The following is a 22,408-nucleotide window of genomic DNA, read 5'->3' as shown; positions in this document are numbered from 1 at the left end:
GGCAACTAAGTGTCCTACCTGGAGAGAGCGGACAAGCGGAGATATGGGAGACAAGAGGAAATACGTTCTCGAGTGGGAGAGCGATGTGAGAAAGTATTTTCTGGACAAGCAGCAGGGCATATACTGCGTGGAAGACCCAAGGGAAGAGGAATCTTAGAGCAGCTGCTTCAGCGATCCAGTCTGGGAGAGGAAGTGCCCCTCCTCCTCTATTCATTCCTCTTCCCCCTCCAGCCAACGCCCGCCCGCCTGCCTGCACAGGGATGAGCCAACAGGGGGCAGTCGGGGTGGGAGAGAACACATTTTCCCTTTAAACGAGAAGGGTTTGTTTCACTGTGTACCTCCCACAGCTCTGCCAGGGATTGATTTCTCCACTGTGATGAGCCACAGGTCCCTCGGGACCACATCTGAGGGCGGCCAGCCACCTTCAGACATGTCCACTCTGCCTGGGACTCCAGGTAGAGTGACGCCTCTGACCCAGCTTAGAAAAGAAACCACTGGAGCCTCTGCTCCTGTTGCTTCATTCCCACTGACTGCCACTCTCCACAACCCTGAAGTTACCAGTCCATCTGGGGACTTGTTTGCCACGTGGGATCCATGCTTCTGCTCACTCTCGTTCCCATGTGTGGAGATTCTCTTTAGAGTCAGTCTCACCCCCGCTGTGGGATGTCCTACAGGTAGATGGCGATCTTACTGGATTCTTTTCATGTTGAGCACCCTGTGTGTGCGCCAGGTTGAGCAAACGCCTGGGCGATGGGCGAAGAGGAGCTGGGCAGGAACCCGTGATGGCAGGGCTCTGGAAATATCACTAACTCGAGGCTCCTGACCCCGTGGAGCATGCGGCTCAGTGCAGGGAGACGGACACCCAGAGGAGCCGGGTGGCAGCATGGAGGGACGCTGACAAAATTACAGCAGTAGGGAAATTTGGTTTTTAGAGCCCTCCTAGTGAGCCTTCATTTACTTCGTATTTTCCTTAGATAATTATTTGCTTAATTATATTAACAATTAATATCTACTGAGATTTAATAAAAGTACTAACTTCACCTAGTTCAGGAGCTGAGCTCTCCCACCAACAGCCAGCATCGGATTGCCAGCCAGGTAAGGGAGCCACGTTGCAAGTGGGACCTTCAGCCCCCGTCAAGCCTTCAGGTGACTGCGGCTCGTCCAGCTAGTGTCTTGACTAAAACCTCACGAGAGACCCTGAACCAGAACCGTTAGGCTAGGTTACTCCCGAGTTTCTGATCCACACAAACTGTCTGAGATAATAAAAGCCCGTTGCTGTTTGAAGCGGCTGAGTTTTGAGATGATTTCTTACACGGCAATAGAGAACAATCGCACAATGTTTGCTGTTACTATTTTCCAGGGTCGCTACCCTGAGCAGGGAAGCTGGGGACTGTTCTGACTCAGGTGTGCGGTGAACAGTGTTAATAGCTGAGGGCACCTTGCTTCCAGGTTGTGTATAACGTGATGGGCTAAGGACCATCCGGACAGGTTTCAAAGCTTCTTTTGAAAGGATACGTTTCACACCAATCTGAAGTGCACTTCTGAAGCCAAAGGTCTCAGGGAGGAGATGCCAAGGCCCATAGACTTCATTCACAGATGACCCCAAGCGCTCAGGTGACAAACGTCAAAGCGAGACTTTCTGGGGCTGTTGACCTAATGCAGTTCCCACAGTTAGGAGCTGATGGAGCATGTTCATGCTCCCAGAAAAGGCAGTCCCAGCCACAGATTCATTTGAGTCCAGCCCATGTTCCCAGCACGTGGAAGCTCAGCCCTTCCCGTGAAAACACCGTGAAAACCTCTGCAGTATTTCCCAGCGAAACTGGCTTCCCTCCCTTCTCTCCCTGTCACCAGGAGCTGGACAGAGCTCTGGGGCACATGACAACCACAGCTCACGTGAGCTTGTGTCCAAGAAGTCCCCACCCTCTCCCCTCTTGGTACCGGAGATTCTGGGAAATCAGCTCTATTTTCAGCCTCCAGATTTTCTTGTTATTACGAGCACTGAGCTCCTCAGAAACAGGTAGCTGCAGGGGAGCTGAAAGAAAGGAAGATGAAGCGAGACCCACACAGCCCCTGAAGGAGACAGTTCTCAATTTCAACCTGAAAACTCGGGAAACCTTTGTCAAGAATCCTCTTAGCCGCCGCCCCTTGGAGACATCGACTGTATTTGGGGTTAGGTTTGGTAAGGCTTTTCTCAGTGAATGACTTGTCAGCCAATTTGAGCCTCCTTCCTTGAAAGAAGTTTGATACAGAACACTTCAAAACAGAGTTTTGACATGTCTGTGTTTTTTGCTTCTTATTCCTTTCTTCTCTGGTTTTGCTGCTCAGAGACAGACCTTAAATTCAGCAACATCGGCCTCCCCATGGCTGTAAGGGGAAGCAGTTGAGAAATGACCATTTTTCAATTTCCCCCGTCCCTTGGGAAGAAAGAACACTGAACTTGAGTTTGAACTTTTAAGGACCTAGGGGCTTACAAGTCTTTCCTCCTCCAGCAAAGGCCCATAGACAGCAAAGGAAACAAATCCAGCCAACTGGCTATTTGAAAGCCTTCACTTAGCATTTGATGAAGGATGCCATTTGGATTAACCATTAAAATTGACTTCCAATTCCCAACAGAAATTAAACGCACCCAGGCACTGCACGCAGGGTAAATGAAGACACCAACACCAAAAAAGTGAAAACTGGGTTTCTCTAAAATAAGCACAGTTTGGGGCACCTGGGTGGCTCGGTACGTTGAGCATCTGACTTGGGCTCAGGTCATGACCTCACAGTTCATGAGTTCGAGCCTCGCGTCGGGCTCTGTGCTGATGGCTTAGAGCCTGGAGCCTGCTTCAGATTCTGTGTCTCCTTCTCCTTTGCCCTTCACCCCGCTCGTGCTATGTCTGTCTCTCTCTCTCTTTCAAAAATAAACATAAAAAAAAATAACAAGAAAAAAGAAATAACCACAGTTTGGATATTGGGCTACCCAATAGGATAGGAGGATAGGAGGGCTCCTCCACAGTTTCCTTGGCCTCCACTCATGTCCTCCTTGAGTGGACAATATCAGTGCCAGGGCCAAAAGGTAAATGGCGTGCAAATAAGGTGTCTCTCGCAGCAACTTTAGACCTGGCTGGCAGTGTAAGAAAAGCAAAAATGAAATCAAAGTAAAATACTGCCAATGCTTCTATTGCAATTTGCATCACATTACCCATAATGATTTGTAATTTTACATTTAAAGCTATTATCTTTTGGCAGACACCTTGACTTTAAATAAGTGTCTGTTACCCCAAGGGGCTGCGGCAAACTGTGCCTAGCATCCCACAGTAAGATCCAGAATGAGGATATCCACCCAGGAGTGTGGCTACCCAGGCAGGAGCACCACCAGCCTGAGGCCGTCTCTCCCTCTTTGGCGTGAGGCTGCCCTGGCTTGGCACCTACCATGGCCACTGCTTTGGTGACTGTCATCCTGCCAAAGGCTTTAAGCTACTACTTTTCATCTGCTCCCACTTCTTTCTGCATAGAAAGTATCAAGTATCTTACATTCTTCCTTTGGTGCCCTAGGACCGTCTGACAAGTGCACTAAGGGATCATCTCTTGGTCTCTGACATCTCAGAACCTGCATATGCTTAAAAACAGCCAGAAAGCTCCCAAAAGAACGGCTTGCAGAATGAGAAGTTGGAAGGATTCCAGCTGGAGTGCCACTTCCCTAACCCCACACACCTTTAAGTGACAAGAGACTAAGGAGTGATAGGGGGTTATCACAGAACATTCCCATCCTTTTGTCAGAGCCTGAGAGCCCCTTGGAGCAAATGACTCTACAGAAATTCAATCAGAATGGAAGAATAGGCAGAAGCAAACTGAGGGGCAGGCTGGGAGCTATGTCTCCCTCACAAACATTCTCCACACTGATAGGTACTAATCTAGTAAAAAGAAATAGGACAATGACATAAAGTACATAGCCAGTGGCTGGCACATAGGAAGTATATCAGTTAGCTCTTTCTGTTTAACCGTCCAAAACTTAGTGGCTTAAAACAACAACCATTATTTAGCTCATGATTCTGAAGTTCGGCGTATTTAGGCTGGCTCGCTCACTCTCTGCAGTCAGCTGGTCTAGGATGGCCTCCGCTGGGGCCACTCCTCTGCACACCGTGGCCCCTCTTTCTCTGGCAGGCTAGCCCAGCCCATTCACACAAGTTCCCAGAGAGAAATAGGCGCGTTCTCCTGAGGCGTAGACTGGGAACCGAACACACGCTATCTACTGCACTGTCCTGGGCAAAGCAAGTCACTAGCACAGCCTGAATTCAAAGAGTGGAGAAACAGGCTGTTGCTGTTGGTGGGAGCGGCTGAGCAGTCATCTTGCAAAGCGGTGCTTACAAAGGGAATGAGGAAAGATTGTGGCCATTTGTGCAATCTACTTCTGCGGACACCGGTATATTCTGTGAGTACGTAGAGTTTTTCTACCATTTCCAAAAGGAATGATATTTACGTGTCAGTTGCCACGCCTAGGATGAAAAGACACTCGAAAAGCAAGACCATCAGACTGATACAGAAGGTAGTCAGAGGGTAACACCTTTGTTCATGTGCTGGTTTCCCCTAAAGCCAACCCCCGTGCCCAGGGTCCCTCCTCTGATCCAGCCTCCCTTCCCCCTCCCCTTGATGGGAGGACCTGGGTGGGCCTTACCCAAGTCCAGAGGCCTGCCTTCAAGACACGAGTGTGTGGTTAAGGTGACTTTCTCCATCTTTCATGAAGCTCCCCATCTAGCAATCCTGTGTCCTTGTTTTCTGCTGTCTTCTTGGAGTCATTTCAGTCTCTCCGGCAAGAATGGACCCTCTGTCAGTTAGAGGTTCATCACCTTGATCTGAAATGTTTATGTCTGCCTTATTTGGTAGTAACGTGTGGCCAGGGTCCATGAGGTCACCCTGTTTCTCAAATTGGCTGGATATTTGGAGACAAGTGTGAAGAAACCCAGGCTCTGTCTCAATGTGTACTAACTGGCTTCTGTCGCATTCTCAGGTGAGACAAATCTGTCTAGTGATTTCCCTTCAGGAGTGGGAAACGTATCCCCTCTTCCTTCTGATTCCTACCACCAGTGTTATCCCACACATATGTGCGACGCACTCATAGAACTGCATGGTTGTTTCTTCAGCAGAGCAGATACTGTTGCTTCTCATCTTCATCCACAACTGTCTTTTTCATCACCCTTTCTAGCTCAGGGTGAGCGTGGGACATCACAGTGACCTGTGAGATGGAGGTAAAGTCAGCGAAGTGAGACTTCTGGAAAAGCTTGTTTCCCTGACTTGAAAAAAACAAAACAAAACAAAAGGACCAATGAGCCCTTTGCCCTTCCTCCTTCTTCCCACTGGGAGCATTGCTATGAGGCCAGGAATTGCAGCAGCTATTTTGTGACCATGAGGACTAGAGTCATGAGCCGAGGATGGTAGAGCAAAATTACAGAAGAGGCCTGGGTATCTGATGACGTATTTCAGCAGCTGTGCCAGCCCTAGGGTTAAACGAGTTAGCGTAAGTCAACATTGGTTGGATTTTCTTCTCATTTGCAGCCAAACAAATTCTTTACTGTTATAGGCAGGATCTTTACTGGTTTCAAAGTAAAGTAGATCACAGAAATATAACTGAGAGAGCTGAGTATTTCTAAGGAAGTTCCAGAAATATATCAGTCAGAGAAATCACTGTCCATTTCAGGCTTCAAGTTTCTACTATAACTTGCCCAGAAGGGAAATAAAGCAGCATCGAGGAGGGTTAGGAGGCCACTCCCTGAAACATATTATTGTATTCTATTAAATCGCAGATGCCATCAGTTGTAAAATGCAGCATCGTCTTATGTATCACTGTGAAAGAAAAAAATGTTCTTAAGACCACCGCTAATTATAGGACACATGAACTCTGATTTCGGACATTTTAAAGTGGAGGGGCACCCTAGAATCAGTGAGATATAGCATGTATTTGCTCCTTTGATTATTGCCTGCCGTCCCCATTAGAGGTGAGTCGTTCTCTGCTGAGTCCCCATACCTGGGATTGGGTCGGGCACAGAACAGACTCCTTCCATAAATATTTGTTATTGCATGAATCAGGGCTCAAGTCCCTGCCTGTCCAATAACTTCTCATGTCACCCTGGCTGAACAAAGCATTTCCCTTTGTGCCTCGTTTCATCGTAATGTAGTTTAACTGAACCTCACCAGCACAGGAGAGATAAAAAGCCCCACATAAATGGAAAGCGGACCCACACTCTGCATCACCATGGCGATGCCTCCCAGCACCTCAGATGGATGCAGAAAGGCCTCATTCTCCATCATCGCTAGAAACCCCACTTTCCCCAGGGCCTGATTCCTTCTAAGGCTCTGGGATTAACCCTTTCCAGCCGAGACTTTTCCAACCCTCTGGGTTACTCAGTGTGCTCCCTGCAAATGGACAAGAGCAGAGGAAATATGCAAGCGCGTTCAAGCACAGAGATGGAGTTTTGTAACTTCCCTGAATTTCTCCAGGAAGTCAACATGCCAGTATGTCATTGACACAAAATATCTCTCAGTAACATCAGCCTGCATCTCTCAGAGGGATAGTCTTGCCTAATCAAAATCACTGAGCTGAGGAGGAGGAGGGCTATGTGTGCCCTAAGAAACAGTAAAGATAATGGTAATAACTTACACATAGCAAGCGACAAACCCTTTGTATATGTCTCCTCATGTAAACGTCAACAAAAACTTGTGGGATAAGAAGTATCATTTTCCCCTTTTTTTACAGGAAGGGAAATTACAGGAAGAGGCATAGAGATGTTAAGTCACAGTAAGTAGCCCAGCCTGGCTTTGAACTCAGAGTCTGTGCTCATTATGGTCTACTGCTTTGTAACTGCCTTCCACTGGGTACCTAGGTCACGCTAGGCTTTGTGCCTGGCACCAAGGCACAGAGAGGAATAAAGCCCAGTACCTTCTCTGAAAAAGTTCATGCTCTGGTGGAGAAGAGAGGCCTGCTGACAGAAACAGGCAGAGATGGGTACACAAAGGGTCACAGGGACACAAAAGAACGAGAAAAAGGGCTGCGCCTGGGGGCAATCAAGGAAGGCTTCACAGAGGAGGTGGGTTTGAGCAGGGGATTGAAGAGAAAGTAGGAATTTGTTTAGTAGACAAAGGAGGCTCAGAGGATCCCAGGGAGCAGCTTCTTGAAGGCTGGATCTGGGGAAAGGGAGGAGGCAGAAGTCAGGGCTGAAAATAAGGGAAGGGGCTCCATAGGGAGAGAGTTTTCCTGCCTTGGTCAGGGAGCCTGGGAAGGATATAATCAGCAGAGTAACAGGGTTGCCTTACATTTTGGAGAGAGTTTTCAAGTAGCTGCACTGGGGTGATTGTGGGGAGAAGAAGAGAGAACCGCATCGGAGTGGACCGTGAATATTATGTTCCATGAATAACACGGTCAAATGGAGATGAGAAAGGTGGACAGACACGTAGACCAATTTCGGCTTCAAGTAGAGAAGGGGATGGACATCCATGCCTACAAGACTCTCACACAAACTGTGTAGGCCTTCCGTATGTTCATGTGGAATGACAACGGTTTCTGGCAAGGTCTCTACTCCCACTTCTAAAACACCACCATTTATCTCTCTGATGCCTGAAATTCCACCTCCAGATACTACTCCTCTGGGTTAAACGCTGACCTTACTTTTTCAGGGTTTTCTTGTTTTTCCAAAGTGATTCTTTTACTTATTTTTTAAATTTCCAAAGTGGCCTACGTTTCTTACAGAGAAAGGAAACTTAAAAACATACTGAAAAAAAAAAAAAAAAAGAAAGAAAGAAAAAAAAACATACTGAAGATGTCCTATGTTTCCTTCCTGACTGTGGCTGAGAAAAACAAAAACAAGAACAAAAACTCCTCCATTTCCTAGACTTTTTTTTTTGTAGTCAGGTGTGACTATGTGACTAGATTCTGACAATGATGTAAGCAGGAGTGTTCTGTGGGACTCCTGATAAGGCTGCTTAAAGGGATTTGACTCAGCAGGAAGTGAGAGAGAGCTTTAGTCTTTCTTTTCTTCCTTCCAGCCTGCAACCCAATGTGATGTGATGACTGGTGCTTCAGCAGCCATCTTGGATCATGAGGTAAATTTGAGGATGTTAGCCACATACCAAGATAGTGATCAAGAGGCCACACTAATACCAGTCCCTGGACTGCTCAACTCTTAGATAGGAAAGAAATACTTTTCTGCTGCTCTTATTTTCAGCTGCTCTTATTTTGGTATTCTGCCACATGCTGCTGAACCAAATTTGGTATGACACATGAACCATGCTGTCTTTTAGAGAAACTGGCCCAATTGGAATCACCTATGGGCTATATGAAGCCAGGTCCTCCCTCTCAGGACTTGGGAATTAGGTTAGAAAAACTCTAGTTAGTCGGTGTTGAGGCTTGACATAGAAAGTCACACACTTGTGAGGTTCTGAGGCCACCATTTTAGGGCAGCCACTATGGGGCCGTGTGCTGATAACTGCATGTTTTTTTCACGCAGTCTGCTGAGAGAAAAGATTGAAGTAGACACAGGCAGGAGAGATGAGAGACCATGGAACCCTGGAGAGTGAGAGAGAGCTGGAGACGGCAGCTACCTGAGAACATTTCTGTTCCCTCGAGGTCATAACTGTACTATCTGCAATCAAGTTTCATGTGAATGCCAGTTTCCTATTAATGAGCCTTTTCTTTTAAACCTAAGCCAGCTTGAGAGCACCGGGGTGGCTCAGTAGATTGAGCATCTGACTCTTGATTTTGGCTCAGGTCAGGATCCCAGGTTCACGAATTCAAGCCCCCGCATTGGGCTCCGTGCTGAGAACGTGAACCCTGCTTGGGATTCTCTCTCTCCCTCTCGCTCTGCCCTTCCCCTGCTCTCTCCCAAATAAATAAACTTAAAAAAAAAATTCTCTCCACTCGCACTAAGATAAAAAGGAAAAAAAAAAAAGAAAAGATTAAAAAAAATGAACGTAAGCCAATTTGAGCGAATTTCTGTTTCTTGCAATTAACAGACACCTAACACAACCCTACAACCTGACCTGTAATTTCCTTTTTAACTTTCTAGGTTCCCTTTTAAGATGCAAATGCTCCTGAGGAAGTAATGCCTACGTCACTAACGCTTTAGGACAAATGACTTGTCATCTTCCTGAGTGGAGGAAGTGAAGCAGGAGGCTGGCAGCACCAGGAGCTGCGGGTGAGCAGATATCCAAGGGGTGGGCCTTTCCAGGGACAGACCTGCCCGTCCTCATGGTTGTGCTTTGGCTCAGCCCCGCATCCAGAGCTCTCTCCCTGCCCTCAGGTCTGCAGGAGTTGGCTATAAAATTCCTGGAGAGAGCTGTTCCAAAGCACAGGGGTATAATACAGAAGGTGAAGAATTAGCTGGAAGTCTGATCTCTTCAGACCGGGTCTGCAGCCCGTACCCAGTTCCGCAGAAATTCAAGACTGTTAATTTTTGCTCCATCTACAAAGAGTATGGAATTTCTTTATTTTGTTGTACCAAAAACTTGCCATCCCACGATTTAGTCATTTCTCCCACCTTCTCATGTCCCAGGTGACAAACTGTTAATTAACAAGAAGAAAAAAAAAAAAATCAGCATTCCTAGTTACCTACCAAAACAAGTGGCTTTTTTAATGGCTGGCTTTCGGGAAGGCTGTCGAAAACACCTATACCCTCAAAGCAAGTGCCCAAGCCACACTTTACTTGAACTTACTTATACCCTTTCTCACTCCACAAGGGATCTGAGGGGGCTGTCAACTTTCTGTGTCATCAGATTACTCCAAACCTATAATGAACACTGGCCATGTGCAGAGGGCTAGAAATAGAACAATGGCACACATGAATCAAACGCTTACTGTAGGCAAGCATTGTGCTCAGGGATTAACTCATTTGGTCTGGGAGAGGTACTTCCGTGTTTCACTGAGTCGACATTACCGTCCTTTGGGAGTTGCGTCATTACGCACCGTCAAGAAAGAAAAAAAATCTGTCAATTACCTGGAAGATGCAATACCAGTCAGGATATGGAAGAGTGTGCTGTGAAAACAGAACCCCAAAGTTCAATGGCTAAAGAGGCTTATGTTCCTCTCTCCCCTTAAATGCCCATTGGCCCCACATTGTCTTCACCCTGGGACAGCCTCTATCTGGAATTTTGCTGCCTTTTTTGTTTGTTTGTTTGTTTAAAGTTTATTTATTTTGAGAGAGAGAGAGCACTCACCCAAGCAGTGGAAGGGCAGAGAGAGAGAGAGAGAGAGAGAGAGAGAATCCCAAGCACGCTCCCCACAGTTAGCACAAGCCTGACGTGAGGCTTGGACTCACGAACGGTGAGATCATGAACTGAGCCAGAATCAGGAACCGGACGCTTAACAGACCGAGCCACCCAGGTGCCCCACTAGCTGTCTTTTAAAGCTTCACCCAGGATGTGACACATGACACTTCCTTACACACCCCATTGGCCAGAGCAAGTCACAGGGCCACTCCCCCCAGCTCAGCAGATGAGATGCATGCTCCTGTAGAGAGGGGCATTGTAGCAAACAGTATTACAATTCCCTATTTCTGTATCGATTGGAAGACATAACCTGCCATAGCCCAGTTCCAGGGATATTAAAAGGTAAAAAACTGTACATCCTGGAGTGATGAAAAATGGAACTACCATACCCAGCATACAGGTGAGGAAAGGAGGCTCAGGTGAGTCACACAATGCCCTTGAGACCTTGGAGTGAAAGAGCAGAGGCTTCAGCCCAGGTATTGCCAACCCCACCTTTAACTCGGCCCCAGTGAACCCTCATGGAGGTGCAGGGTCTGTCAGGTGCTGGGGAAGCCTTGGGTACCCCTAAATTACCCTCCATGTATTAATCTCTTTCTTAAAAAAAACTAAACAAAACAAAAAAACCCTCTTTTCTTCAAATGTATTGAACTAGCACTAGGCTAGCTACGATACTGAGGACTAAGTCTTTAGTTCCCTTAAACAAAATGTCCCAGGTCAGCCAGGGGTCAAAAGGAAGATTCACAGAGGTCAGCTGTTAGCTGTGGAAAGAAAGACATGCACTCAGAGGCTAAGATACACGTGACCCCTTCCAATACAGGGCTGGCCCTGACCCTGGTAAACCATCCCATAAAGAGATGACTATTTACTCTAGGCAGAGGCCTGGTGGGTGTGGGTCGAGTGCCAGGAAGCCAGTGAGCTGGCCATTGGAATGTGAGTGTGGGAGGGGTGGGGGGAAGTGGCCACTGGCTTCCACTGAGTCACAGAGGACTGAGTCCGGGAGGGTGGCTGGCCCCACTTGGTGCAGCAGGAAGAAGCAAGGTCAGAAGAGTCAGAGGTTGGGTGGGGCAGGGAGGGGAGGCCGGCTGTCTCAGGCCCCAGCGGATCTCAGAGGTGGCTGGCAAGCAGGCCTCTGATGAAAACACTGCCCAGCGAACACCCCCCGGGATCCAGTTGGTGATCCAGAAGGCTCCTTCTGGGATGTAAATCAGGGTTGCCATGAGAACATCCAGAACCTTGCCTTTGTCTGGTTTGAAATTCTAAAGTTGCTGGGCTAGGGCGTCCAGTACAGATGCTGAAAAGTAAGACTTAGGGTCCTTCAGCTGCCACTCCTCCCCAGGGCGAGAATCTCAAGCATGAGCAAGCTTCGAGACATTTTAAAAATGGGAAGTAAGAAAAGCTGAGGCTTAGAAGCCAGTCGAAAGAATAGAATGGTTGGAGGGGATGCGGACAGAATGCGAAAATGAAATAACGCCAGCTATAGGACGGACTGCTGGTTAGTCACGGTGTAATGTGAGTGTACAGTCCCAGCTCTGCTTTATAAAGTGGAAAGGGATTACCGTGGAGAGAGGAAGTGTGCGGCCAGTCAGACAGCTGCCGGCCTCCTGCAGAGCTCAGGGCCCTGCCTTCACCAGCAGAAACCCAAGCTCCCTGCCCCAGGACCCGTGGAGAGAGAGTTCACTCCTGCCCTCTGCCCCATGGGCCCCCAACCTCCACAGCACTCTTCTGGACCCACCCTCTGGCCTGTGTGGCCACTATCCCTGCTCCTGTCTCTGTAGAGCCTTCTTTCTCCTCCTCCTCTTCCTCCTCCTCACCTGGGCCGCTCGCTCTCCTCTCCATCCTTCAAGGCCATCCTCCAGAATCACTCCAGCCCTCACTGAACACTGCTGTGTCCATTCCTGGGGCTCCTTTGACTACAAGTGTGGGCACCCGGCTTGCACTGGTGAAAAATAAAAAGCAGGGAAAGCAGATGACTAGGGAACGGAAGCGTTTTCCTCAGCCTTCTTAGGGCCCCTGGCCGTGTCTGAAAATTAGACTGACAAAGACAGGTTAACCGCAGAAAAGCATACAGATTTAGTTCATCTAAGTCTTGTGTGACACAGGAACCTTCATAAGGAAATGAAGACCTGAAGAAACCTGAGTATTTTATGCTAGGTTTGACGAAGAGTGGACAGTCACAAAGGAGTAAGATAAAGGAGTAGAGGAGTATGAGGTATTGTAGTAAACTGGGGGGAATCTTAGTAAGGCCTCGTTGTAGGGTTCTTCTTGGCGTCCCTTCGTCATCAGAGATAAGGATGCTTCTTTTGGGGTGCTGGGGTGGCTCAGCTGATTGAGCGTCTGACTCTTGATTTCAGCCCAGGTCATGATCTCATAGTATGTGAGTTCAAGTCTCAAATCAGGCTCTGAGCTGACAGCATGGAGCCTGCTTGGGATTCTCTCTCTCTCCCCGCCTTTCTCTCTGCCCTTCCCCAACTCACGATCTCTCTCTCTTTCTCTCCCTCTCTTTTTCTCAAAATAAATAAATAAACAAAAAAAGGATGCCACTTTCCTCTGAGTATAGCAAGGGCACCTTGCACATGAGGGTTTTATGATTTGTTTCAGGGAACAGTCTTGGTGGTGGTGGGGGGGGGGGCGGTGGAGGGGAGGGTGGCACTGGGAGTGACTTTCCTGCTTCTGCTTTTTTCTCCCCAGTTCCCTCAGGCTAAAATATTCAATATGCTAAGATGCCATATTTTGGGGTAGCATGTCCTTCCCATCATAACCAACCTGAGGAAACTTCCAAGCTAGATCCTGTGGCCTCAGGGTGGAGGTGGGGGGCTGGGAGGATGCTGGTCAGCTAGAGACTTAAACTCCATCTGTCTGTCTCTCCCTGCCTGGTGCCTCCTCGTATGTTTTTCTCTTTAGGTTCGTTTCCTCCTGTCAAGCTGGCTGCCCCCTAAGGCAGGAACATGGCCTTGCTACTCTGTTTTTCCCCTTCAATCCTCAAAACGAGAAGTGACCTCTTCCTGTGCTACCTGGTGGCACCCTCCCCAGTGGCTGGGGCTGTGAAGCCTTTGAAGAGAATTGGAAGGCGGCTGGGGCTCAGAAGCCCAGGGCAGTCGAACCGCACAGATCATTATTGTCATATCTGCTAATGGTTGTGGGTGTCGAGGCCTCACTTACTCTGTGAGCTCCTCGTGGGGCTTCTTTCCTGTGCTTGTTGTGCTGTCCCCCAATAAGCGGGCCCTCGGTAAATGTTTGCTCGCTGGCTGATGAACTGTCAACACCCACAAGCCTGGCCAGGACCACTGATCACTGAAACGAGACCTAACCGTGAAGAATCCTCAGATCTTAGAGTAGAATCCTCAGGATCTTCCAGGCTCTTTGGAAATCCAGAATAATCACGGGGGGTCCAGACCTCCTCCTGCTGCATTGCCACCATCAAGAATGAAGAGTGCCTCTCCCAGCCCGGGGCTCCCACCCCTCTCAGGGCCCAGAAAGGCAGCTTTCGTAGAGAGGTCTCCCTGGGCCAGTCCAAGGATCCCTGTTCATTTCCCTCCCACCAAAGATCCCAACCTTAAGGGCTGGGATAAAAATGGCCAGTGAGGGGTGTGGCAGCGGGCACAGTTCCTTTAGCAGAGGTGATATCAAAGTGTATTATAGAAGACAATCAAGGGTTATAATTTGTCATTTAATGCATCCATTTGAGGGGTGAGAATTTCTGCGGCTTTCGGCTATGTAATTGCTCTTTTTCCCACCCCGACATCCCAGGGTTGCCCAGCAGCGCCTCCTTGGTTCACAGCCAGCCTCTCCTCCCCACCTTCCTCAGCCCTCTCTCCAGAGAGCTTGTCTGCAGATTCAAAAAGCAAGGCGGGCTGCACTCACTCCTCAGTCTGTGAGCATTTATTGATTAATCTGTCAGTCGATAAGTACTTAGTGAGCATGTGTTGTGTGTATCAGTCATTGTGCTGGGGGCTAAGAGGACCCCTGAGAAGTGTAAAATTGGACCCACTCTCCAGGAGCTATGTCTACACAGGGAGATCCCTGAAGACACATGATACTGGACTGGATGGTCTTAAAGGTTCTTCAGGGCACTAATATTATGTGGTTATAGACCAAGTGATTAGGTTTGCGCCAGGCTCTGATGGATGGTGGGGTCTGGCTACCTGTTAGAGGGTAGGTGGGGGGGGTGGGGAGGGGTTTATTATATTCCAAGGACTGGGAAAGGCAAGAAAATGAGAAAGTACAAAGTGTGTTCGAGGCTCAGGGGGTTGACATGCTTGGATAGAGGATTTTTCTGAAGAAATGACAGGTTTGCTACAACACTGGTTAGAGCTAGTGAGTATATAACATATCTCAGGCAGAAGAGAAACAGGGAGAATTTGAGCAGGTGAAAACCTACAGTTGAATAGTTTTTACAATGGCGTTCAGACCCTACTTGCCCCCTGCTGCCTCTCTGATAGACACTGTTGGCTTTGCCCTCAACGGCCACCTCCCTCCTCTTTCTTTTTAACAGAAATCTTGGGATCCCAGACTTCAAGTACTAAAACTAGAACCACCTTGGGTAAACTGGGATGGTGGGTGACCCTATCAGGGGCTGTTGAAGTTGTTGGGAAATGCACCCCAAAATGAGGCCATTCCCAACACACAGTCTCTAACCTCTGCAGCAGGTTACCCGGGTTTGGCGGTCCTATTACCCAGTCTGGCTAGCCTGACAGCATTTGCCCCCTTTCTCCATAGAACTGGCTTGCAATCTTCACCATGGCTCTCAAATTGCCCACCGGGCTCCCACTGTACTCCCTTTGCAGCTGATTTCCAATTTCACAGAGGAAAGAGAGACCATCAGCCAGAAAGCCCCCCATTCTCCTGCATCCTCAGAATGCATCTCCTTTCCTGCTGCCAGAAGAAGCCTTTCTCCATCTCAGTGCATTCATCAGAAATCCAGAGGCCACCCCCCTTCCCCTGCACCCACCTATAGTGATCACCCTCTTTCACTCTCCCTCCAAGTCTCATCTGCTGCCTGTTTCTAACTTTCTCGTCAGCCTGGCCTCTGCTTCACCCTTGCTCTTGCCAAGATCTCAAAGGACCCATTACGGGACTCCTCTCAGGCCACAGCTGGCTGCCCACGGCGCTCCTGTTGACCAACCCCTCCTTGAAGCCTGCCCTCCTCCCTTGACTGCACCCCTTCCTACCTCTGGCTGTTCCCGTTCGGTCTGTTTCTTCTCTTTCTTTGCACTGGAAACATTGGTCTTTCCTTCTCTCCTCAATTGTATTCGCTTCTTTCGGATAATTCCATCTATAAATATGGTTTCGACTGTTACCAAATCCTGACAACTCCTCAATCTGTAGCTCAGGCCAAGACTTGTTTTCTGTGCCCTGACCTTTATGTGTTGTGAAGTCATCAGTGTGATTGTTAAAGTCTGTGATTTTGGAGTCAGATCTACGGTTGAGTCCTGGCTTATCAGCTGCGTGACTCTGGTCAGGTGTTTAAGCTCTCTCTGTGCTTCGCTTTTCTCAGTTGTGAACCAGAGATCATAATATACCAACCTTATGGGGCTGTTGAGAAGATTAAATGAGATTATGTAGAATGCTTAATATAATGTCTGGCTCATAGTAACAATCAATGCAGTTATTTTTATAGCATTCGGTTGCCTATTACTCTTTTTTTTTTTTTTTTTTTTTTGAGCATTTGTGTCCTGAACTACCAGGCACTAAGCAATGGAAATCATTCAATCATTAAAAACAAAAAAATTTAAAGCCCCATGGGGTGGGTGTTGTAGTCTCTCTGCAGGTGAAGAAACCGAGGCTGAAAGACAAAGCATCTCGTATCAGGTCACAGCTCGGCAGAGGCCAAGCTGGCCTTTGAACAGACTGATGCCAAAGTCCTTCTCAGTCACGTCAATGAACCCATCTCTCAACATCAAATCAACACTCGTTCTCTTTTCTGTGTCTCACACTTGCCCTTCCACTTAGAGTCCTGTTTTGCCAGAAGAATGTAGCATTTATTTTGTCAGCAAAAATCAACTCTCTCGGAGAAAGAAGGGCGTGGAGGGGGGAAGTGGTGCTAGTCTGCTCTCTCCCTCTACAGCCTCACCGCACCCATCCCATCAGGAGGCCCTATCCTCTTCTTTCCATTTAGTGCCCTTGCCCTCCCGCAGCCCCTCCAGGTCTTTCGAAGGGGTATTTGCTAAAGCCTGAGTCAGCGCCTACAATAACCTAAAGAACTGTTAAGGATCCCTGGCTGATCTTAGCCTTGCCCCCAAATCCACTCTTTGCTCTGCTGTTAGGGTCACATTGCTAACACCTAACTATGTTCATTTCATTCTCCTAAGGGTCCTCAATGCCCCCCTCCATTTCCCCAGGACAAAACGTTAGGGAGATTCAGGAAAAAGAGAAGTCCCGTGTGAAAGGTTCTGGGGCCCCTTGGAGGAAAGAGAATTGCCAAAATTAGAGCCTCGGAGTCTGTGGCCTGAAGTTTAGGTAAGCATCCTCCCACAGAGGCTGGGTTTAAGAACCCAATAGTTGTGTCCAGGTGAATCCTATTGCTCTCTGCTGCCTCCCAGCCCGCCACTGGCTGTCCCCATCACCCCAGGAGGGGTCAGTAGCGAGCAAAAGGTGTTGCCATAGGATGGGACTGGTGACCTCGCTTGTGGGCTTCCTCTCCAGTTCCCCGGGCAGAAGTCCGAAGAAAACACTCTGGCCACACAACTGGTCTTTTATTAGCATCTTTTCTGGCAGTCTCAGGGAGAATTTAGGGCTGGAGCGACTGGAAACTAGATTCTTTTTCCCCCTCTCGGGTTTGGCTCCTCCTACCCCTTGCTCCCGAGGCCAGGAGACTCCCCGGGCCGGGAGGAAGGGCTGAGGACTGTTTGCTGGCCCAGCCCCTGGGCACAGGAGAGCCGCGTGGGAGAGCCGTCGTGTTAATTGCTCCTTGGGCATGCCACCCCCGGGGTGACTCACACTTTTTCCTGGCCGGTGGCGGCGGCGACCGTGGGGGCCGTGGGGGCCCACTGAGGAGCCCCTGGGGCCTTGCTGGGCGCGCCCCTTAGGTGGCACGTGCCCTGGTCATCCCCGGGGTGGTGCGTGGCTGGCCCGGGTGTGCAGCCTCCCTGAGCCTTCTCTGGATGTCTCCCGTTCTGCCTGCCACGTGTGGAGCCTGTGCAGCCGGCCCGCCCTGGGGGAAAACTCCGAGTAGGAAGAGAGATCTGTGCGTGGTTTCGCTCTGCAGCCACTCTCTGGAAAACCATGTGAAAAAGGGAAAGAGATCTTCTCAGCCAGTGAACCAGGTCTCTGCAGTATTGGTCAGGGGCCCTAAACTGTTAAAGAGTGGTGGGAGGGAGTGGGTAAGAATACCAAACAAAGGAGGAACCCAAAGATAGTATCCTACTTGCCATTGAGCAGGGGCAGTGACTGACTTGGGGGGTGGGGGGGCAGTGAATCAGTCAGTCTGTGGGTTGCCTCTTAGGTTCTTGCCAGAAGTCCTTGGGCTAGTTTAAGATTTATGAACACCAGCTTCTTACTCCCCAGAATTCTAGAACTTTCGAACTAGAGAAACCTTAAGCTCCTCCCCCCCCCCCCCCCCCCCCCGTAGTTGTCGGTTCTCATTTAATGAAGGGACCTAGAGTTAGGTGACCTGAGCCAGGCCATGCTGTTGCTGCTGTTAGTTAATGACTAGTCACATCTAGAACCCAAGTCCCCAACCGTCCTTTCACCTATTGTCAAATAAGCATCTGCTCCCAGCCTTACCTGCCGGGGGGACGGGGTGCGGGGTGGGGGGAGGAAGGCTGGTGGGGGAGATGTACACTCCAAGGAGCTGATCTTAGGGAAACACTAACCAAATGAATGGGGTCTCCCCTGGGTTCGAAACTTCATGTAGAAACAATTTTGTGTTTCAGTGGAAAATGGAATCATCCGTACTATCATCTACAGCACACCCTCCAGGGTTGCCAGATTCAAGCCCTGTTCGCTGCCTTTAAGCTATTTTGCGACTCTGCAAATCGTAGGTAGTTGATAGGGATGTAAATTCTGTCCTATCTGGTAGATTCCACTTCTTCCCACCCCCACCACGTTGGCAGGAAAAAAAAAGCCCACTTCTGTCCTCATTTGCAATTCATCTCAACATTCCCTTACTCCATGTAAATTTGTGCTGTTTTGACTTTTCCTTTGAACCAGTTATAACATCGATCTGCCTGGTTCTGTCATATCATTTGAGCAGAATGAATTCTTTAACACGTGTTCATTTTTGAATATTTTTACGGAAGTCACGATTTTACCTTATAACAGTGTCATACCTCATCCGTGAGACACGGCCATCCCACTGTGTGCTGTGGTGAGAAGCTGTTGGATGGGTCTGTTTCTCTGAGCTACTCTTCTCTGGGTTTGCCCGGGGCAGGGGAGGATGGTGTGACCTGGGAGGGCCAAGTGGCTGACCTGGGCCCTGCATCCCCACTCACTAACTGGTGTTCCTTTTCTGACACTGTATCCAAAAACTATGTCAGAGAGGAAAGTCATACCTAGTTCTGAGTACATGACAGCCCCCGGGAGCAAGGCTTTCATGGGACAGGGAGATAGCCTGGCTAGGAGCCTCTCTGGGTCATGTTTCCTGGTTTGAATTCTTTAGCGTCTTTTTGCTCATGGGTTGTTAGAACGTTGAATATAACAGAAGTACTTGCTTACTCTACTAAAATGGGGGGGGGGGGGAGAAGGAGAAAGAGATGGGAGGAAATGAGGTAACAAATGGAAACTGGAAGAAATGAGAGAGAGAGAGATAGAGAGCACAAAGGGCAGCGTACAGACACTTCCCATCATGATTCCCTGGGCTACACAAAATGATCCAAGGGCACAGCGTTAAATAAATAACAGTGCCCAGATTGTCCCTTTGACGCTTCAGATCATGTAAAGGAGAAAGCCTCAGTTTGGTGCTAGTCTGTCTTCAACACCTCTCTAACATTTCCTATCTCATCTCTTAATCAAGGGCGGGTAGGCCTCCAGCTCTGAGCCTCCAGTCACCAGCAGTATCCAGCTAGAATTTCATACTATTGCTGCCGTTTTCATTGTATTTGTCTTACTGTTTTATAATTTCCTCCTGCTTATAGCGGGAGTACTGATTTTTCCCTGATGGAAAGCTTTTTTAAAAAGTAATCTTATTCACGTTTTTAAAAGGGAGCCAAAAGGAAAAAAAAAAAAATCAATGTCAAAAAAATTTAAATGAATCGAGGCTGTGCAAAAGTCACGAGGGTGGCACAAAATGACTGGAACTTCGGGCTGAAACACAGAAGAAAAGGGAAGAAGACAAAGAAGAAAAGAGAGAGAAAACATATGAATAAGAGAAGTGAAATTGGTGGCGGTAGGGGGGTTTGGGGACAAGGGGGTGGCTGGGGATACCAGCGGGCAGCAGAGGCGGTGCAGTGAGGGAGGGGAGGGCCAAGGGGTGTGGGAGGGGGTCCCACTTTTATGTTTGGGGTCGAGGTAAAGACGGCGTGTCTTAGATGTATCCCAACTGCTTAGGAGACTCTGGGAAGTTATTCAGGAAAACCGTAAGTGGTTTAGGGTGACTCTGACCTTCAAGAAAGGGAAGAGAAGGGGTGTCCCTGCCGTGGGCTGCCCTGCAAATGAACTCTACGCTCTCTTTCTGCCATCAAAGAGCTACTTGAGTAGACACCACCTCGTTTTTCCTTTCTTCATTGGTATTCATTAGGTATTTTTAAATGTCTAATTGCAAGAACTCATTTCAAGAAGGTTGAATTTTCACGCCGTGACATGAAATTTGTGTCCAGTAACTCAGAGCCTGTCTGCTTCACTACTTAATTTAGAGATATGCTGGTTGGTGCAAAGCTTCCGGTGCCAAAAAATCTTTCATTTCTGAAGTCTTCTAGCCAAGCTCAATGAAAAATACAGCCATAAATACTCATTCCAACGACTCCCCAGGCCATAGTCACAAAGCTTTTACACTGCATTTACTCAGGGCTCCCCAGCCAAAATTATCTCGCTCATTTTTCTCCAGGGTCCTTGGAAACGTCTGTGTCCCCCCCCCCCACCTGCCTTACTGTGTACCCCCTTTTCTTGCAGGCCATGTGTCTACACGCCGGGTTGAAGCAGTAGGCCCTGGTTTCCCGCAGCAATAAGCCTCTGACTCTCGGGCTTACCGGGAGGTGATGCTCTGGCCAGAGGCACTGGAGGCTGAAGTCCTGGATTCTGGCTTTTGCCATGGGAGGCCCCTGTCACTGGAGTTCAGATATCCAAGCAAAAGCTGATGAGTCCCTGGGTGGTGGCCTGCAGGGTGGATTTGCAAAATCTACCTATATGGGGAAAGGGGAGAGGGAGATCTCAGAAGGATCTAGGAGGACAGATAGGAGTTCACAAAGTATAATGCTCCTCTCTCTCACCCCATGGATTGCCCTAGAACCCCTGGAGTTCACTTAGTTTACATAGGCTGCCTCCAAAAGCCAGGCATAGATCAGTCACCAGCCAGCCTGCACAAGGATATGCTTGTGTTTCTCAGGGCTGGCTACATATTAGAACTAACTGGGGAGCTTTAGAAATACTGATGCCTGAGCCCTGCCTCAGACCATTTAAATCTAGAATTTCTGAGGGGTAAGCTTTTTGTTTTTTGTGTTTTTTTTTTAATTGAGATATAATGTAAATAGAGCGAAGTGCACAAATTTTAAGTATACACCTTTGTGAATTTTTGCACCTAGGCAACTACTACTGAGATCCATATTCAAGATGTGAAAGCTTCCAGTCCCTCCGAAAGTTCCTTTCTGCAAATAGCAAATAGCAAACGCATCAAATCAGGAGCCGGGGCAGCCAGCACTTGTCTTGAACTTTTCTAGTCTTCCCAATTGTGGGGGTAGGACACAACCCCCCTCTTAACATCTTAACTTCGTTGGCTGCAACTCTGTAAATTAGACTAACCAAAGATAGAATAATGACAGAAAAATAAGCAGGAGTTTATTTATTTATTTTTTAATGTTTATTTGTATATTTTGAGAGCGAGCAAGTGAGAGAGAGAGTGTGGGTGGGGGAGGGGCAGAGACAGAGGGAGAGAGAGACGATCCCAAGCAGGCTCCTGGCTGGCAGTACAGAGCTGGACTCAGGGCTCAATCCCATGAACGGTGAGATCATTACCTGAGGCTGAACCCACTGAGAAACCCAGGCCTCCAGGACTTTATTAATGTGTGCATCATGCATACACATGCAGTGCTCTGAGACCAACAAAAGAACAAAATAACAATGTATTTTTTTTCTTTTCCTTTTAAAGAGAAAGCCGGCATGAGCACAGGAGATGGACAGAGGGAGAAAAAGAATCTTTTTTTTTTTTAAGTTTATTTATTATTTATTTTGAGAGAGCTATTGGGGGAGAGGCAGAGAGAGAGAGAGAGAGAGAGGGAGAATCCCAAGCAGGCTCCTCACTGTCAGCGCAGATCCTGGTGCAGGGCTCAAACTCACTAACTGTGAGATCATGACCTGAGCTGAAGTCGGGTGGACACTTAACTGACTGAGCCACCCAGACGGCGCCCCGAGAATCTTTAGTAGGCTCCTTGCTTAGCTCGGAGCCCGACCTCACGACTGCAAGATCGTGACGTGAGCCGAAATTAAGACTCTGTCGTTTAACTGTCTGAGCCACCCGGGTGCCCCTTTGAAAAAGAGACAAGAGGGAGGAAAAGGACTTTGAACCTCCAAGGGTAGATTGCGCGAAGGCAAATATCTGGGGAAACTAATGGAAGATGAAGGCTGGTATTGGCATGTTCTGTGATGTGGATTCCTCTGGTGCTGTCTCTGGGCTGATAAGGGTCTAGGGTAGCGTCCAGTGATGGACTTCGGTCCTTCCTGACAGAGAGGGGGAGGAGGGACACCTTTACCAATCTATATTCTGCTTTTTTAGGCAAATAGGGGGAGGAGAGAGAGCCTTTCCTGTATCTGCGTCGTCTCAACTGTCTTTAGCTCAAAATAGTCTTCATGCGGAGGAGGCATATCTTGGGGAGGTATGTTCTGCTCCCCTCCACAGGAGACCCGTGTCAGCGCTCTATGATCACCTCTTGGTCCCTGAGGTTGGGTGAGGGGAAGGGGAATGCCCGGGACCCCAGAGCATGTCTCTCCCTGGTGCGGTCACCGCTAACATTTAGAACTAATGGCTTGAAGACACCCTGAGGCCTTTAGAAAAGCAGAATTCTGAAGGGGTTTTTTTCTTTCTTTG

The 22,408-nt window shown here is 48.4% G+C and overlaps 1 long non-coding RNA gene across 1 annotated transcript; it reads right to left on the bottom strand.

The window, feature by feature from the left end:
• Nucleotides 1-5,321: 5,321 nt before the first annotated feature.
• Nucleotides 5,322-15,611, bottom strand: LOC122215045. Its single transcript, XR_006200214.1, has 3 exons — nt 15,405-15,611; nt 12,048-12,172; nt 5,322-5,477 (listed from the first exon to the last, which is right to left on the bottom strand). It is a non-coding gene; the product is annotated as an uncharacterized LOC122215045 (long non-coding RNA).
• Nucleotides 15,612-22,408: the final 6,797 nt, after the last annotated feature.

Source organism: Panthera leo, chromosome A3 (assembly GCF_018350215.1).
Source record: "Panthera leo isolate Ple1 chromosome A3, P.leo_Ple1_pat1.1, whole genome shotgun sequence".
Taxonomy (NCBI): Eukaryota; Metazoa; Chordata; class Mammalia; order Carnivora; family Felidae; genus Panthera; species Panthera leo.
This window is presented reverse-complemented; position numbering and strand designations above follow the sequence as displayed.